The sequence below is a fragment of the Pan troglodytes genome, chromosome X (genome assembly GCF_028858775.2).
Source record: "Pan troglodytes isolate AG18354 chromosome X, NHGRI_mPanTro3-v2.0_pri, whole genome shotgun sequence".
Lineage (NCBI taxonomy): Eukaryota > Metazoa > Chordata > Mammalia > Primates > Hominidae > Pan > Pan troglodytes.
The window spans coordinates 76,568,202-76,588,999 of NC_072421.2; positions in this window are offsets into that span (position 1 = coordinate 76,568,202).

Genomic DNA, 20,798 nt, shown 5'->3' on the forward strand with positions numbered 1-20,798 from the left:
TCAGAAGCTGCTGTGTATATCAGTGAGAGGGAGGCAGGGGATAAGGCCCACCACTACCTCAGTTTCATCCAGAGAATGTATCAATTTTATATACTGATTTTGCACGTAAGATTTTATTTGCATAATTGCTCTGCTTCTAAAGTAAAACTTTTAAAACTGCTGGATTAGAACACTTAGTCTGTAAGGATGGTCATTCATTTCACCAATAGTTTCTTTTTTTAAAAATTTTTTATTTTATTTTGTTTATTATTATTATACTTTAAGTTTTAGGGTACATGTGCACAATGTGCAGGTTAGTTACATATGTATACATGTGCCATGCTGGTGCACTGCACCCACTAACTCATCATCTAGCATTAGGTATATCTCCCAATGCTATCCCTCCCCCCTCCCCCCACCCAACAGTCCCCAGAGTGTGATGTTCCGCTTCCTGTGTCCATGTCTTCTCATTGTTCAGTTCCCACATATGAGTGAGAATATGCGGTGTTTGGTTTTTTGTTCTTGCGATAGTTTACAAAGAATGATGATTTCCAATTTCATCCATGTCCCTAGAAAGGGCATGAACTCATCACTTTTTGTGGCTGCGTAGTATTCCATGGTGTATATGTGCCACATTTTCTTAATCCAGTCTATCATTGTTGGACATTTGGGTTGGTTCCAAGTCTTTGCCATTGTGAATAATGCCACGATTAACATACGCGTGCATGTGTCTTTATAGCAGCATGATTTATAGTCCTTTGGGTATATACCCAGTAATGGGATGGCTGGGTCAAATGGTATTTCTAGTTCTAGATCCCTGAGGAATCGCCACACTGACTTCCACAATGGTTGAACTAGTTTACAGTCCCACCAACAGTGTGAAAGTGTTCCTATTTCTCCACATCCTCTCCAGAACCTGTTGTTTCCTGACTTTTTCATGATCGCCATTCTAACTGGTGTGAGATGGTATCTTATTGTGGTTTTGATTTGCATTTCTCTGATGGCCAGTGATCATGAGCATTTTTTCATGTGTTTTTTGGCTGCATAAATGTCTTCTTTTGAGAAGTGTCTGTTCATGTCCTTTGCCCACTTTTTGATGGGGTTGTTTGTTTTTTTCTTGTAAATTTGTTTGAGTTCATTGTAGATTCTGGATATTAGCCCTTTGTCAGGTGAATAGGTTGCGAAAATTTTCTCCCATTTTGTAGGTTGCCTGTTCACTCTGATGGTAGTTTCTTTTGCTGTGCAGAAGCTCTTTAGTTTAATTAGATCCCATTTGTCAATGTTGGCTTTTGTTGCCATTGCTTTTGGTGTTTTAGACATGAAGTCCTTGCCCATGCCTATGTCCTGAATGGTAATGCCTAGGTTTTCTTCTAGGGTTTTTATGGTTTTAGGTCTAACGTTTAAGTCTTTAATCCATCTTGAATTGATTTTTGTATAAGGTGTAAGGAAGGGATCCAGTTTCAGCTTTCTGCATATGGCTAGCCAGTTTTCCCAGCACCATTTACTAAATAGGGAATCCTTTCCCCATTGCTTGTTTTTGTCAGGTTTGTCAAAGATCAGATAGTTGTAGATATGCGGCGTCATTTCTGAGGGCTCTGTTCTGTTCCATTGATCTATATCTCTGTTTTGGTACCAGTACCATGCTGTTTTGGTTACTGTAGCCTTGTAGTATAGTTTGAAGTCAGGTAGTGTGATGCCTCCAGCTTTGTTCTTTTGGCTTAGGATTGACTTGGTGATGCGGGCTCTTTTTTGGTGCCATATGAACTTTAAAGTAGTTTTTTTCCAGTTCTCTGAAGAAAGTCATTGGTAGCTTGATGGGGATGGCATTGAATCTATAAATTACCTTGGGCAGTATGGTCATTTTCACGATATTGATTCTTCCTACCCATGAGCATGGACTGTTCTTCCTTTTGTTTGTATCGTCTTTTATTTCCTTGAGCAGTGGTTTGTAGTTCTCCTTGAAGAGGTCCTTCACATCCCTTGTAAGTTGGATTCCTAGGTATTTTATTGTCTTTGAAGCAATTGTGAATGGGAGTTCACTCATGATTTGGTTCTTTGTTTGTCTGTTGTTGGTGTATAAGAATGCTTGTGATTTTTGCACATTGATTTTGTATCCTGAGACTTTGCTGAAGTTGCTTATCAGCTTAAGGAGATTTTGGGCTGAGACAATGGGGTTTTCTAGATTTAAGTTCTGGCCAGGGCAATCAGGCAGGAGAAGGAAATAAAGGGTATTCAATTCGGAAAAGAGGAAGTCAAATTGTCCCTGTTTGCAGACACCAATAGTTTCTTAAAGCTACCATGTACCACTATGCTGAATTATGCTGTGGGAGTTTCAGTGATGAATCGCTTTCAATCCTGTCCTCAAAGAGGCTTTATAAGGCACATATATGAGAAGCCATATAATGCAAGGAATAAAAGCTAAGTTTTATAAGAGAAATATGGCAAAAGTGCTCTGGAAGTCCTGATGAGAGAGTGAGAGAAAGAGGGAGGGAAGGAATAGGGGGGGCAGTGGGGGAGAGAGAGAGAGAGAGAAAGCTTTAGGTAGATGGTGACAATAGAGTTGTGTCATAAATTATAGCAGACTTTGGACATGCAGAAACAGCGATGGAGGGGTAGGCATGAGATTTGAGGCACAAGGAAGAGCCTAAGTAAAGCCATGGAAGGACAAGTTTGGAGAATGTTTGGAAAGTATTGAATACTTTAGTTTAGATTAGGTGGTGTACAGGATGAGAAGGAGCAGTGTGAGGCAAGATTGAAAAGTGGTTTGGGACCAGGTTGTGAAGGCCCTTAGTTGCCAGGCTAAGGTCCTTGGGTGTAGAAGGCCATTGAATGCTTTTGAGCAGGACATTGATATTGACTAGAGAGATTATTTTCATCAGGTCTGATTAAACTGAGTTTATGATAAGCCACTGATTCTGCACCTTATAAAATGGAAAAGATTACTGTGTGCACAAGCCATAATGTCATCCTGCCTTTGCATGCTGGTGTGGTCTAATAAAAATCCTTCCCTGAAAGAAACATTTGCATTGTAGTCCCACACAAACCCAGGCATGTCATATTGATTTCCATAAAGTTGTTGCCATAGAAATGCATAATGGTTGTGTCTTTTTTTTCTAGGATTGAGTGGTAAGAGATGACACAGGTAGAAAAACCTGATTTAGGAAATGAGAGAAAATAGCAACAATCTACTAGCAATTAGGAAATTTTAAAAAGACATGAATATTTCCATTCAGTTAACTTTTGACATGTCCTCCAAAGTATTCCTCTAGGAATTGGTCACACTGGCACAGATCCCAAAAGGGTAATTAACACACCTGCATTTCACTAAGAAAATGTGCCAAGTGTTTCTTACTGCTTGAGCCATATAGTTCTTACTGCTCGAGCCATATAGTTCGTACTGCTTAAGCCATGTAGTTCCTGTCACCCAGGCTGGAGTGCAGTGGCACTGTCTCGGCTCACTGCAACCTCTGCCTCCTGGGTTCAAGCGATTCTGCTGCCTCAGCCTCCCGAGTAGCTGGGATTACAGGCACCCACCACCACGCCCAGGTAATTTTTGTAGTTTTAGTAGAGATGGGGTTTCACCATGTTGGTCAGGCTGGTCTCGAACTTCTGACATCAAGTGAACCACCCGCCTTCGCCCCCCAAAGTGCTGGGATTACAAGCGTGACCCACCATGCCTGGCCGAGCCATATAGTTCTAATTGAGTCTTCTTGGGCTGGCTTGAGATTTACTTTGACATACATAATAAGTTACTATACAGGTAAAAATTATGAAGAATATCTTTTTATATTTCCAGCCATTGCACAGTCCTCTTTTTTCTGAGTATGCAAACTCAAAGTTCCACTTAATCAAAACATGAGTGTGTGAGAGCCTGCTCTTTGTAAGTTGGGTATACCAAGAGGCTCTGTGATTCTCTAATGTAATGCTGCTTTGTTGTGGTTGTCTAGTGTATTCCTCCTTTGTTGTGGTGTCTTCTGGGCACCTGGGCCTAGTCCTTTCTCTTTGATAGTTAACCTTTTTTAATTTTTTTTTTTTGGGGAAAACTGATTCCATTCGCTATAAGCTTATTCATTGACCTACCTTTCAATGGATGCTCACTTTTTAAATTACCCTAGCACTTTCCCTTTTTCTTCTATCTGTATTCCTCCTCTTTCAGGATAATCTATTGAGCTGAATCTTTAATCACATCCTATACTTGATTCTACCCCTCTCCTTAACACAAACCTCTTGGCCTCTACTCTTTGCACATGCTCAACATCCTGAAAAAAATTCACTTTTCTTACTTCCCTCTTCCTTCTGGCTAGCTCCCTTCATTATTTTTAGAGCTCTATTGAGGTACAATGAATATACAAATAATTGCACATATTTAAATGTATACAACTTGATAATTTGGAACATATTCATACACCTGTGATATCATCACCACAATCAATTTATTAAATACATTCATCACCTCCAAATATTTTCTTGTGCTCCTTTGCTTGTTTGCTGTCTTCATTCTTTCATTGCCAAAATACTCATTGTTTCCATTTGCTCACTCTTCCAAAATACTTACTGCTTCCATTTTCTCAATGCCCACGTAGTTATCATAGCTAATATTTAGTGAATGCTTTACATAATTTAACTTATTAATCTTCACAATAAGTCCATGTGGTAGGTACTATTTATTATTACCCTATTGAAATGATTTGGCTCGGTGTTCCTACCCAAATCTCATGTTGAATTGTAATCCCCACATGTTGAAGGAGTTTCCAGGTGGGAGGCGACATCATGGGGTCATACTTCCTCCTTGCTGTTCTCATGATAGAGTTCTCACGAGATCTGGTTGTTTGGAAGTGTGTAGCGCTTCCCTGTTCATTCTCTCTCTCCCCTGCTCTGCCATGGTAAAGATGTACTTGCTTCCTCTTCGTCTTTTAAAATGATGTAAGTTTCCTGAGACCTCTCAGCCATGCTTCCTTTTCAGGCTACAGAACTGTGAGTCAATTAAACCTCTTTTGTTAATTAATTACCCAGTCTCAGGTAGTTCTGTATAGCAGTGTGAGAATAGACTAATACACCTATAAATTTTATAAATGAAGAAACATAGTCATGAAGAGGTCAAACAACTTGTTCAAAGTCACACAAACAGTAAGAGGTAGAACTAGGATTACAATCCAAGCAGTCTGGCTCCAGAGTTGATGCTCTTTACAACTATGCTGTACTGTCTCCCAGTAACACTTTTGGAGATCAGTAACCTTTCAGTCCAGTCCAATAGTGTCTATTTAGTGCATCTATATCTGTTCTTTTCCTGTGACACCACACTATTTGGATTTCCCTTTTACTTTTATTATTGCTCTTCCTTGATATTTTATGTAAGTTCCACTTTCTATTTCCCTACCTTCAGTTTAAAACACTTTGTCTTCAATTCTAATAATTTCCTGCTTTGAATGACATATCAACTTTCACAGTTTGATTATCATCTATGTAGATAAATCTCAAATTGCTGTCTCTTGCCTTATGTAGACAAGCAAGTCTAATTGTTGCAAAGAATGTTAAGCATCATTTGTAACAACCACTGCGAACTAGGAAGATCCTGCTATTATCGCAAAACAGCATTTCATAAAATTTCACTAATCACTTTTCCCCCATGTCTCTAACTAACTTCTTCCTCATGACTTCCCTGTTTTGGAAATGGTGCCTTCATTCATCAAAATTCAAAAACTTGAAATGATTCCCCAACTTATTCTTTTTGGACTCCCTCATACTGTTAGTAAATAAAATAAACACTTAAAATATTTACTGGATATCTACTATGTGCCAGCTCTGTGCTAGGCACAGTTGATATAATCACTGACAAGTTTCCTGCTTTCATAAAACTTCTTAAAATCATTTTAACATATCTTGCCTCACTTCTTACTGAAACCCATTTCCAAGCCAAAATAATTGTAAGGCTAGGTGTATTCTATACCTTCAAAAATGATAGTAATTAGTACTGTCATTTATGTAGGTTAGAGGGAGCAGAAGTAAAGTTATTGGGTGTAAACTATTGGGAAGACAGGCTTTTGTCAAGGAATGTAGATTAATTTTTTAACATAGATACTTTACAGTGGAATAATTTTGAACTAGTGAACATGCTTACTGTAAGTATGTAAGCACTGACTAGATTCATTCATTCATGTAACAGATATTTATTATATGCCTACTGTTTACCAAGCTCTGTGGCAGACTGTGGGTATACACAAGTGAATACGATAAAAAGTTATTGTGTTCATGGAGCTTATCTTCGCAAAAAGGTGACCTTCTTTTAGTCAGGGAAGTAGTAAATATGATTCTAGCACTTGTTGGAAGACTGGACTAGATAATGCTAAACTCCATTCTAACTATAATAGTTTATAATTCTGACATCTCTCTGTCCCTAATTACTTCTCCTTACCATATATACTCTGAATTACTACCAGAAAATGTTTCTCAATACAGCCTTGATAATATTACTTTCTAAATCAAGTGACTCTGATAACTTTCTACTGACAAAAAAAATCTCACTTTAGCCTGTCCATAAAGGCAGTCAGTTATTTCATCCCACTTTCTTTCCCACCCTTTTTTTATTATTATCCTCTAAAAACTCTAAATTTTAGCAAGGTGGCCTGTCAAATGCACCTTGGAAAGGCTACAACACATAAATAGGTCCATTCATTTTTCATTAATTCGATTAATCCATTCTTTACAAATATTAATATAGCACTGAATTGAGTGCAATCATTGATCTAGATACTAGAACTGTGAATAAAATTAACAAAACGCTGTCTTACTCTGTTTTGTGTTGCTATAACAGAGTACTTGAGGTTGGGTGATTTATAAAGAAAAAATAATATTTAGATCATGGTCTTCAGGCTGGGAAGTTCAAGAAACATAGTGCTGGCATCCACTTGGCCTCTGGTGAGGGCATTCATGCTGCATAAAATTATGGTGGAAAGTCAAAGAGAAGCAGGCATGTAGGAAGAGCAAAACCTGAAAAGCATCCTGGCTTTGCCACAACCCAATTTCATGAGACCTAATCCACTCCTGAGAGGATTAATCTAGGATCATCAGAGCAAGAATGAACTTACTACTGTCAGAATAGCACTAAGCCATTTGAGAGATATCTGGCCCTGTGACCCAAACACCTGGTGGTGGTAGTGGCCACAGGGAGAGGCTCCTCTGCCTATGGAAAGGGGAGGAAAGAGTGGGAAGGACTTTGTATTGTGGTTTGAGTGCCAACTTAGTCACTGTAGAATAGAACATCAGGCAAATTTCTAAGGTTTTTGAACCCAATCCCCAGCTCCCAGACAGTATCTCTGGATGCTCCTAGGACCTGGGGGAAATCACTGCCCTGATTTGTGGGCAGTGATTTGTGGGAAGGACACAAACCTGGCAGGCTTTGAAGCCAGCTTATCATAGAGTCCTAGGGCCTTGAGTGAACATAGGTTGTAACCAAGTACTAGTTACAGTTGGCCATGGACGAGACCTAGTAGTCTGCTGGCTTCAGGTCTGACCTAGTATTGTCCAGGTGGTGGTGGTCACAGGGGTGTTTGCATCATCTCACCCCACGTTGAAAGCAGCTCAGCACAAAGAAAGAGACTCCATTTCTTTGTGAGAAAGCAAAGGAAAAGAACAAGAATATCTGCTTGATAATCCAGAGAATCCTTCCAGATCTTATCCAAGACCACATGGTGTTACTTCTATGAGTCTGCAAAAATCATAGGGTTGTTGGGCTTGGGGACCAAGTCAATTTCAATACCTGGGAAGCCTTCTCAAGAAGAGCAGGAACAAAGAAGCACAGCCTGTGAAGACTAAAATAAATACCTAACTTCAATGCCCAGACACTGAGAAACATCAATAAGATTCAAAGAATCATCCAGGAAAATACTATCTAACAAAAATGAACTAAATAATACACCAGGGACAAATCCTGGAGAAACAGAGATATGTGAGATTTCAGAAAGATAATTCAAAATAGTTGTTTTGAGGAAATTCAAAGAAATTAAAGATAACACAGAAAGGAACTCAGAATTCTATCAGATAAATTTAACAAAGAGATTGAAGTAATTAAAAATAATCAAGCAGAAATTCTACACTTGAAAAATCCAATTGATATACTGAAGAATGCATCAGAGTCTCTTAATAAAACTGATCAAGCAGAAGAAAGAATTTGTGAGCTTGAAGACAAGCTATTTGAAAATACAAAATCAGAGGAGACAAAAGAAAAAAAAAACCTAGTGATACATCTTAAAGAACTAGAAAAGCAAGAGTAAAGAGAACCCAAATTTAATAGAAGAAAATAAATAATAGGTATCAGAGCAAAAATAAGTAAAATTGTAATGAAGGAAACAATAAAAAAGATCAATGAAACAGGGTCACTTGTTTGAAAAGATAAACAAAGTTAAAAATCATTTAGTCAATCTAGTGAAAAGAAAAGGTAGAATATCCAAATATATTAAATCAGACATAAAAAAGAAGACATTACAACTGATGCTACTGAAATTATAAGGATCACTAGTGGCCACTATGAGCATCTATATGCCCATAAATTGGAAAATCTAGAGTAAATTGATGAATTCCTAGATGAATACAACTTACCAAGATGGAACCACAAATAAATCCAAAACCTGAACAGACCAATAACAACAAGTAACGAGATTGAAGCTGTAATTAGTCTCCCAGTAAATAAAAGCCTGGAACCCAATGACTTCACTGCTGAATTCTACCAAACGCTTAAAAAAGAACTAATACTAACCTTACCCAAACTATTCCAAACAGCAGGAGAGGAGGAAATATTTTCAAACTATATTCTATGAAACCAGTATTACCCTGATGCCAAAACCAGACAAAGTCACTTCAAAAGGAAAGAAAACTACAGGCCAATATCTCTGATGAATATTGATGCAAAAAATTCTCATCTAAATACTAGCAAACCAAATTCAATAATACATAAGAAAGATCATACATCATGACCAAGTGGGATTTTTCCCAGGGTTGCATGGATGGTTCAACATATGCAAATCAATCAATGTGACACATCATATGAACATTCTGAAGGAAAAAAAAAACACATTACCCTTTCAATTGATGCTGAAAGAGCATTTGATAAAAGCCAATATCCCTTAAGGATAAAAACACTCAAAAACTGGGTATAGAAGGAACATGCCTCAACATAATAAAAGACATATATAAAATATCCACAGCTAGTATCATGCTTAATGGGGAAAACCTGAAAGTCTTTCTTCTAAGATCTGCAAGAAGACAAGGGTATTCACTTTCACCACTGTTATTTACATAATATTGGAAATCCTAGATAGAGCAATCAGATAAGAGAAAAATATAAAATGCCTCTAAATTGGAAAGGAAGAAGTCAAATTATTCTTGTTTGTAAATGACATGATCTTATTATATTTGGAAAAACGTAAAGACTACAACAAAATCTATTAGAACTGATAAACAAATTTTGTAAACTTGCAGGTACAAAATCAACATACTAAAATTAGTATCATTTCTATATGCCAACAGTGAATAATCTGAAAAAGAAATAAAAGAAGTAATTGTATTGACAATAGCCAAAAATAAAATAAAATACCTAGGAATTAATGAAAGAAGGGAAAGATCTCTATAATGAAAACTATGTAACACTGATGCAAGAAATTGAAGAGGGCACCAAAAATGTAAATATATTTTGTGTTCATGGATTGGAAGAATAAATACTATTAAAATGTCCATACAACCCAAAGCAATCTACAGATTCAATACAATTCCTATCAATCAAAATATCAATGACATTCTTCATAGAAATAAAAATTTAAAAATCTTGAAATTTATATAGAATCACAAACAACCAGAATAGCCAAAGTTTTCCTGAGCAATAAGAAAAAAATTACCATTTTCCACAGAATTAGAAAAAAAATCCTAAAATTCATATGGAAACAAAAAAAGAGCCTGAATAGCCAAAGCAATCTTAAGCAAAAAGAACAAAGCTGAAGGCATCACATTAGCTGACTTCAATCAATACTACAAGCCTATTGCTACCAAAACAACATGGTACTGGTAAAAATATAGACACACAGATCAATGGAACAGAATGGAGAATCCAGAAATAAAGCCACACACCTACAACCAACTGATATTTGACAAAGCTGATGAAAATAAGCAATGGGCCCGGTGTGGTGGCTCACCCTGCAATCCAGCACTTTGGGAGGCTGAGGTGGGTGGATCATCTGAGGTCAAGAGTTTGAGACCAGCCTGGCCAACATGGAAAAACACTGTCTCTACTAAAAATACAAAAATTAGCTGGACATGGTGGCAGCCACCTATAATTCCAGCTACTCAGGAGGCTGAGGAAGGAGAATCACTTGAACCTTGGAGGCAGAGGTTGCAGAGAGCCTAGATAGCGCCACTGCATTCTAGCCTGGGCCACAAGAGTGAAACTTGGTCTCAAAACAAAACAAAACAAACAAACAAAAAATGAAAACAAGCAAGAGTCACTTTATTCGATAAATGGTGCTGAGCAAGCTGGCTAGCCATATGTAGAAGAATGAAGCTAACACCTATCTCTCATCATATACAAAAATTAACACAGAATGCAAGACACACTCTTGTGGGAATACAAATTACTTCAACCCCTATGGAAAACAGTATGGAAATTTGTCACAGAACTAAAAATAGAACTACCATTTGACCTGGCACTCCCACTACTGGATATTTACCAAAAGGAATATAAATCATTTAATCAAAAAGACAATTGCACTTGCATGTTTATTGCAGCACTATTCACAGTAGCAAAGCCATGGAATCAACCTAGGTGTCTATCAAGTATGATTAGATAAAGAAAATGTGATATGTATACACAATGGAATACTATGGAGTCTTAAAAGGAATGAAAGTATGTCATTTGCTTTGCATTTCTCTGATAGTCAGAGATGGTGAGCATTTTTTCATGTGTTTTTTGGCTGCATAGATGTCTTCTTTTGAGAAGTGTCTGTTCATAACCTTCGCCCACTTTTTGATGGGGTTGTTTGTTTTTTTCTTGTAAATTTGTTTGAGTTCATTGTAGATTCTGGATATTAGCCCTTTGTCAGATGAGTAGATTGTGAAAATTTTCTTCAATTTGGAGGTTGCCTGTTCACTCTGATGGTAGTTTCTTTTGCTGTGCAGAAGCTCTTTAGTTGAATTAGATCCCATTTGTCAATTTTGGCTTTTGTTGCCGTTGCTTTTGGTGTTTTAGACATGAAGTCCTTGCCCATGCCTATGTCCTGAATGGTAATGCCTAGGTTTTTTCTAGGGTTTTTATGGTTTTAGGTCTAATGTTTAAATCTTTAATCCATCTTGAATTAATTTTTGTATAAGGTGTAAGGAAGGGATCCTGTTTCAGCTTTCTACATATGGCTAGCCAGTTTTCCCAGCACCATTTATTAAATAGGGAATCCTTTCCCCATTGCTTGTTTTTGTCAGGTTTGTCAAAGATCAGATAGTTGTAGATATGTGGCATTATTTCTGAGGGCTCTGTTCTGTTCCATTGATCTATATCTCTGTTTTGGTACCAGTACCATGCTGTTTTGGTTACTGTAGGCTTGCACTATAGTTTGAAGTCGGGTATCATGATGCCTCCAGCTCTGTTCTTTTGGCTTAGGATTGACTTGGCAATGCGGGCTCTTTTTTGGTGCCATATGAACTTTAAAGTAGTTTTTTCCAATTCTGTGAAGAAAGTCATTGGTAGCTTGATGGGGATGGCATTGAATCTATAAATTACCTTGGGCAGTATGGCCATTTTCATGATATTGATTCTTCCTACCCATGAGCATGGAATGTTCTTCCATTTCTTTGTATCCTCTTTTATTTCATTGAACAGTGGTTTGTAGTTCTCCTTGAAGAGGTCCTTCACATCCCTTGTCAGTTGGATTCCTAGGTATTTTATTGTCTTTGAAGCAATTGTGAATGGGAGTTCACTCATGATTTGGCTCTCTGTTTGTCTGTTGTTGGTGTATAAGAATGCTTGTGATTTTTGTACATTGATTTTGTATCCTGAGACTTTGCTGAAGTTGCTTATCAGCTTAAGGAGATTTTGGGCTGAGACAACGGGGTTTTCTAGATATACAATCATGTCATCTGCAAACGGGGACAATTTGACTTCCTCTTTTCCTAATTGAATACCCTTTATTTCCTTCTCCTGCCTAACTGCCTTGGCCAGAACTTCCAACACTATGTTGAATAGGAGTGGTGAGAGAGGGCATCCCTGTCTTGTGCCAGTTTTCAAAGGGAATGCTTCCAGTTTTTGCCCATTCAGTATGATATTGGCTGTGGGTTTATCATAGATAGCTCTTATTATTTTGAGATATGTCCTATCAATACCTAATTTATTGAGAAGTCACTTTCAGGTACACCAATCAGATGTAGATTTGGTCTTTTCACATAGTCCCATATTTCTTGGAGGCTTTTTTCATTTCTTTTTATTCTTTTTTCTCTAAACTTCCCTTCTCACTTCATTTCATTCATTTCATCTTCCATCACTGATACGCTTTCTTCCAGTTGATCGCATCGGCTCCTGAGGCTTCTGCATTCTTCATGTAGTTCTTGAGCCTTGGCTTTCAGTTCCATCAGCTCCTTTAAGCACTTCTCTGTATTGGTTATTCTAGTTATATATTCGTCTAAATTTTTTTCAAAGTTTTCAACTTCTTTGCCTTTGGTTTGAATTTCCTCCTGTAGCTCGGAGTAGTTTGATCATCTGAAGCCTTCTTCTCTCAACTCGTCAAAGTCATTCTCCGTCCAGCTTTGTTCCGTTGCTGGGGAGGAGCTGCATTCCTTTGGAGGAGGAGAGGCGCTCTGCTTTTTAGAGTTGCCAGTTTTTCTGCTCTGTTTTTTCCCCATCTTTGTGGTTTTATCTACTTTCGGTCTTTGATGATGGTGATGTACAGATGGGTTTTTGGTGTGGATGTCCTTTCTGTTTGTTAGTTTTCCTTCTAACAGACAGGACCCTCAGCTGCAGGTCTGTTGGAGTTTGCTAGAGGTCCACTCCAGACCCTGTTTGCCTGGGTACCAGCAGTAGTGGCTGCAGAACAGCGGATTTTTGTGAACCGCGAATGCTGCTGTCTGATCATTCCTCTGGAAGTTTTGTCTCAGAGGAGTACCCAGCCATGTGAGGTGTCAGTCTGCCCCTACTGGAGGGTGCCTCCCAGTTAGGCTGCTCGGGGGTCAGGGGTCAGGGACCCACTTGAGGAGGCAGTCTGCCCGTTCTCAGATCTCCAGCTGTGTGCTGGGAGAACCACTGCTCTCTTCAAAGCTGTCAGACAGGGACATTTAAGTCTGCAGAGGTTACCATCTCACACCAGTTAGAATGGCAGTCATTAAAAAGTCAGGAAACAACAGGTGCTGGAGAGGATGTGGAGAAATAGGAACACTTTTACAATGTTGGTGGGACTGTAAACTAGTTCAACCCTTGTGGAAGTCAGTGTGGCGATTACTCAGGGATCTAGAACTAGAAATACCATTTGACCCAGCCATCCCATTACTGGGTATATACCCAAAGGACTATAAATCCTGCTGCTCTAAAGACACATGCACACGTATGTTTATTGCAGCACTATTCACAATAGTAAAGACTTGGATCCAAGCCAAATGTCCAAGAATGATAGACTGGATTAAGAAAATGTGGCACATATACACCATGGAATACTATGCAGCCATAAAAAATGATGAGTTCATGTCGTTTGTAGGGACATGGATGAAATTGGAAATCATCATTCTCAGTAAACTCTCGCAAGAACAAAAACCAAACACTGCATATTCTCACTCATAGGTGGGAATTGAACAATGAGAACACATGGACACAGGAAGGGGAACATCACACTCTGAGGACTGTTGTGGGGTGGGGGGAGGGCAGAGGGGTAGCTTTAGGAGATATACCTAATGCTAAATGACGAGTTAACGGGTGCAGCACACCAACATGGCACATGTATACATATGTAACTAACCTGCACATTGTGCACAGGTACCCTAAAACTTAAAGTATAATAATAATTAAAAAAAAGGAAGTATGTCATTTGCCTCAACATGGATGGAGCTGGATGCCATTATGCTACATGAAATAAGTCAGAAAGAGAAAATCAAACACTACATTTTCTTACTTACAATTGGAAGCTGAACAATGAATACACATGAACACAAAGATGAAAATAAGAAACACTGGAGACTCCAAAAAAGTGTAGGTAGGAAGTGGTTGAGGGTCGAAAAACTATCTGTTGGGTACCATGTTCACTGCTTCGGTGACAGATCCACTAAAAACACAAACCTTACCATTATGCAATATACTCATGTAACAAACCTACACATGTGCTCCCAAACCTAAAATTTAAAGAAAGTACCCTTAGATTTGAAGTTAGCCTCAAGTTTTTGTCCTCATCTCATTTTACACGAGGTACAGAATAAGGACGAGCAAAATTCCTCAGGATCCTCGAGGCAGCCTGGCTACTCCAGGATCCTCACTACTTCCTGGAATACCTTTTGGTCTTCCAGGTCACAGTTGAAATTAATGTATGTTTCTAAATCACTCTCTGTCCTATGAGAATAAAGAATCATTGTACTGCAATGCAATACACCTTATGTATTAAAGTATGAGCTAAGGGACCTGTGTCTTGTCCCGGTGCTGTCACTAACTGGATGTATAATTTGGACAAGCTCTTTCATCTTTGTGGGTTCTCCATCTTTAAAATAAATGGCCTGGACAAAATAATCCTTCCAGGTAATTTTCAACTTGACATTGAAAGATTCTGGTAAGATGGATCAGTTATTGAATCTGCCTTGGCTTGGCATCATTTTGTATCAGTTACCCATGGTGAAAAAATTCCTGAATCTGTAGGAATGACTTGCTATGTTTTTATGGATTAAGCATTTTTTTCATTCTATTTGAAGGTATGTTGGCTCTTTTGGGTAAAAATTCAGAGTATGAAGTTAATGAGGCCAAGTTGCAATTGTCATTTACCGTATGGGCAAATTAGTTTTGTTTGTTTCCTGGTCACAGTCTCTACCCTATTAATCTTCCCCTCTTTCCTCCAGCCATTTCAACGATACAAGTTTCAAGGCAAGACTCAGCATGAATGTCCATGGATTAGTACTGATCATTCTCAAGACTGGGAAAAGCACTCCAGTAACATTTGAGCAGCAGCATTTTTTAGCAGATGAGGGTAGCATAATCATAATTAATAGAGGCCACCATGATTTCTGGAGGTGACTCTCTGTATTATATCAGCCTTTAAGTGCATGACAAGAACAGTCAGTTAAACATCAGCCAGAGAAATGATTGAAATACCTCTGCCTTGTCCATTGGAGGTAGTACCTCTTACAACTATGGGCCAAATTAGGGCCAAAAAAAGTAAAGATGACAGAACTATTTGTGGTGAAAGCCATCTGGGTTTTGTTTCTAGTTTCAAGCACAAAACATAATATTCCCAGGCATTTGGAATGGATCTGCCAGATGCTTGGGATTCTTTTTTTTTTAAGGTTTTCATGTAAAATAGTTAAATTGGGGTGAGGAATGGAATCTTCATTATTCTTTGCTGTGATGTGTTTGTTTGCCTAAGAGGGAAAATCTAGCACACGTTGGATACTGCCTCATCTTCAGTGACATTACAGTACAAACAAATGATTCTCAAGTGTGACCAGTTAGCTGGCTGAAGTCATCAGAGCCTCATTATGGCTGTGGCTTATTTCTTAGCCTTGGAAAAGATGCCTTGTCTGGGGTGCTCTATACAGCTAAAGCTTAGATATGAGTAGTGGTGTTTCAAGCAGTTGAGCTTTCAAACGAAGGCTCATCCAAAGGATGAACATTGGAAAGAAAGAGTGGGAGAAGCAAATGAGGATTAATAAAGGCATCAGAACACAGCAGACACCGCAAGGGAGTAGAAAAGCTAAGTCTAGGAATATCATAGAGGATATACCTGTTCAACATGGAAAATGTGTATAGATAGCCTATAAGTTTAGGAAGTGAAGAGATTAGAAATCAAGCATATGTAGGTTTGAATTCTGGCCCTCTCACTTATTGACTACATAAACTTGGGGAAGACACTTAACTTTACTGAAGCTGTTTCCTCATCTTTGAAATGGGGATAGTAATAGTAATAATCTCACAAATGTTAGTCCCTTCTTATTTCAACTCTAGATGTTTAGGATTTTAAGCAGATTTTTTCCAAATTTCTTCCCTCCTTCTCTAGGCCTATAATGGAGATCACACTACACACATACCAGACATAAACATTTAAGATAGGGAGTACATGAACTGACTCTTATTCCAAATGAGCTGTACAAGACATCTGCTCCTTTTTCCTAAGAGCAGGATTCAATGGGAGGAAGAAAGTGAGAGAAGGGGACATACCTATGGAGCAGTAATTAAACACAAGCACTGTAACAGATTATTTATGTATATTACTTCATCAAGACACCAAGCTTTACTAAGTAAACAATATAATGCCTGTGCTAAAGAGTAGAAAGTGGAGGTTCAGATGATTAATTTGCCTACATCCAATGAGCTAGAGATCTAGAGAATGTCAGCAATGAGATTAAAACCTAGGCCTGGGTGACTTCAAATCCTGAGCTCTTTTCATATAATTCAGTGGATCCTGAAAACAAACTTGTGAGGTAGGAAGATGAAGGTTATTATTTTCCTTTTTCTGCTTCTATTTTTGGGGGAGGAAAATGGAACCCAGAGAAGTTTAGTGACTGGATTATTGTATGTCAAAATCAAAACTAGAATCTTGGGTGCTTCTTTCTATTGTTCACCTTCTTTACATTAATTGACTCCCCTTCCCATTATATGGGCAATGTTTGCAAAGCATCAAGCATGGAACACATGGCTCTACTCTTCATGATGGGTGCTCAAGCAGATGTCAGGAAAAACATTTTGTGGAGGGTAATAAAATTATATCAAGCTGAAAAAATGCTCTTAGAAATTCCTACCTTAAGACTTTGAGCTGTGATTATTCACCTTTTTTAAGTAATGCTCTTCTACAAGCATATGATGAAAGCGGTGGATTCTCCCTAGATAAAATACACATGTACAGCATTCTACAAGTTATTTCAGGTTTTGGGGGGTGTCTTTTTTTTTTTGAGACAAGGCCTCACTATGTCACCCAGCTGGAGTGTAGTGCCACTATCTCGGCTCACTGCAAATTCTGTCTCCCAGGCTCAAACAATACTCCCACTTCAGCCAACCAAGTAGCTGGAACTACAGGTGAATGCCACCATGCTCAACTAATTTTAATTTTTGCTTTTAATTGAGACGGGGCTTCCCTATGTTGCCCAGGCTGGTCTTGAACTCCTGGGCTCAAGCAAAGTCTTAAGATAGGGATTCCAAGCAATCCACCTGCTTCAGCCTCCCAAACTGTTGGGGTTACAGGCATGAGCCACAGCACCCAGCCAACTTCAGGGTTTTTTAGACTTGAGAAAGGAAGATAAGTTAAGAGAACCACAAAGATGTGTTGTCTAAAGCAACTTACTGACTTATGAAGCTATCTTGGAGTCATTTTGCCCTAAGTGATCTTCCTTTCCCCTAATCACCTAAAATTTTTAGCATCCTCACTTAGATAGATTAGCATTGGTGAAACATATTGTGTAGAAGAAGTTTCAGGTCTTAGATTTAAGTCCTTGATCCATCTTGAGTTGGTTTTTATATAAGGTGAGAGATGAGGATCCAGTTTCATTCTCCTACACGTGGCTAGTCAATTATCCTAGCATCATTTGTTGAAAAGGGTGTCTTTCCCCCACTTTATGTCTTTGTTTGCTTTCTCGAAGATCAGTTGGCTGTAAGTATTTAGGTTTATTTCTGGGTTCTCTATTCTGTTCCATTGGTCTATGTGCCTATTTTTATGCCAGTGCCATGCTGTTTTGGCGACTGTGGCCATGTAATATAGTTTGAAATCACGTAATGTGATGCCTCCAGGTTTGTTCTTTTTGCTTAGTCTTGCTTTGGCTATGCAAATGGCTAACAAATTATGAAAAAATACTCAACATCTCTAATGATAAGGGAAATGCAAATCAAAACCACAATGCAATACCACCTTACTCCTGCAAGAATGACCATAATAAAAAAATTTAATAAAATAGATGTTGGCATGGATGTGGTGAACAGAGAACACTTCTGTACTCCTGGCAGGAATGTAAACTAGTACAAGCACTATGGAAAACAGTGTGGATATTCTTTATAAAACTAACAAACTAAAAGTAGAACTACCATTTGATCTAGCAATCCCACTACTGGGTATCTACCCAGAGGAAAATAAGTCGTTATACAAAAACGATAATTGCACATGCATGTTTATAGCAGCACAATTTGCAATTGCAAAGACGTGGAACCAAACCAAATGCCCATCAATCAATGAGTGGATAAACAAACTGTGATATATGTTATATATATATATATGCCATTGATCCATTCCTTTTTATGGCTGAGTATTATTCCATTATATAAATATCTATATATATCTATATATATACACATATACATATATATAGCAGCACAATTTGAATATATATACATATATACATATATACACATATATACATATATACATATAAATACATATATACATATATATACATATATACATATATACATATACACATATATACATATATATAAATATAAATATTATAGCAGCACAATTTGAAATCTTTTCAGCTTTAGAATCTTTGGGGATAATATTTTCATTGTTGTTATGAGTTGAGCTTTCCCCTCCCACTCTGTGCTACAGTCGTACAAAATTGCTTATAGTTGTCCACTCACATCAGGCTGTTTTACACCTCTGTGCAAGGAAGTAAGAATTCATATTACAAACTGAGGAACAATAAAAACTCATTTTCTATGGAGGAAATTATTTCTTTCCTTTCAGAAGAGTTCTGAGCCATTACTTTAGTTCAAATACATACTCACACTGAGCAAGTGTATTGCGCTCAGTTAGGCTGCAGGCTAATGATGTCAGGGAATACAACGATTATTTTGATAATGGCTCTACCCAGGAGGCACTCAAAGTCCAGTAAGGAAGCCAAAAAATGTTCACATGTGATAAATAATTTTTAAATGAGACCTGAAACTATAAAAATTCTAGAAGATAACATTCATTAGAAAAGCCCTTCTAGACATTGAGTTAAGCAAGAATTTCATGACCAAGAACCCAAAAGCAAATGCAATAAAAGCAAAGATAAATAGCAGGGACATAATTAAACTAGAGAGTTTTACATGGGAAAAGGAACAGTCAGCAGAGTCAACAGACAACCCACAGAGTGGGAGAAAATCTTCACAATCTATACATCTGACCATGGACTAATATCCAGAATCTACAATGAAGTCAAACAAATCAGCAAGAAAAAAACCAAACAATCTTATCAAAATTGGGCTAAGGAAATGAATAGACAATTCTCTAAAGAAGTTGCCTTGTAAAGAGTAGAATAGGCCTCATTTGGGCCCAACCAGGTGATACTACACTGGTAGTATTTATGAAAAGAGTAAGTTCGCATGGATTTGAAATACAAAAGATCTACAGAATTGACAGAACTTGGTCACTAACTTTATTGGAGAGGTGAAGGAATAGAAGAGGTTGAGCATACTTCAGGTTTTTGGTTTGGGTTAGTGTTGGCCATTTATTAAGATCTGCAATATAGGAGAAAAGCCAGGCTTCTTAAAGGATAGCAAAGATCACCTGTGCTGTTTTGGATTTGTTGAGTTTCAAAATTCTTATGGGACTGTTAGATATAAAAATACAGCCCTGGAATACAAGGGGGAGAGCTATACATGTACGGAAGGCTTGGGTCATAATGCCAAAAAATACAATTCCAAATACCATAATACCAAATGTTGAAATACTGACAGATTAAAATCCCTAAAACTAAATCTCTAATGTCTAAAATACTTCATGCCTAAAATCCCAAAAATCACAATCAGAGGAATCATAGAATTTCAGGAAAAGCAACACCACATAGAAAGTAAATGTGAAGGTATTCTCTGAGAATCATGTTCTAAAAGAACAAAAGCAGCTATTTATTGTGATGCAAGACTTCAAAATAGTTAATAATGGTGAAAGTCAGCCATCTCTTATGGACTATCTCCATGTAATTGTCCATAATCTATCCCTGTAATACATTTTTCACCTACTGAATTTTCTTTTTAGTTTTTTTCACTATTTTAAATTGACAGCATTTAAAAAAATAATTTGCTATGCTACATATTTTATCTTTGCATCTTTTGCAATACTGGATGTATACATTTTATAAAGACTTTTATCAACTTCAAATTCATGTTATGCATGTTTGCAAATTTGACTCCATCAAAGTGTATTATCACAATGTTGACTTCGTTTGTAAGTTTTGTGCATATATGTAAAAAACATTGAAACTTCCTCAATAAATGAAGAGCTGTCCTTTTATTTCCATCTGCATTTGTGAAAGAAAACAGTTTTCAAGATCTTGTCTCTTTGGGTAACTGCATGTGTGGTGGTGACCTATGTCAGTTTTTCACTGATCTTATCAAAAGACTTAGGTGAGGGGAAGGTTCAAGATGATCTAATAGAAAAAGCTCCAATCTGCAGCTCCTACCAAGAAGAATTAAAATGGCAAATGAATTCTGCATCTTCAACTGAGGTACACGGGTTCTCTCATTGGATCTGACTAGGTAGTTGTCACAACCCTAGGAGAGTAAGAAAAAGCACGGGGAGCCAGGGCTCACCTGGGATCTGCAAGGGGCAAAGGGAGCTCCCTCTCCCCAGCCAAGGGAGGTGGTGAGTGATTGTGCTACCCACCTGGTAAACCACACTTTTCCCATGGATCTTTGCAAC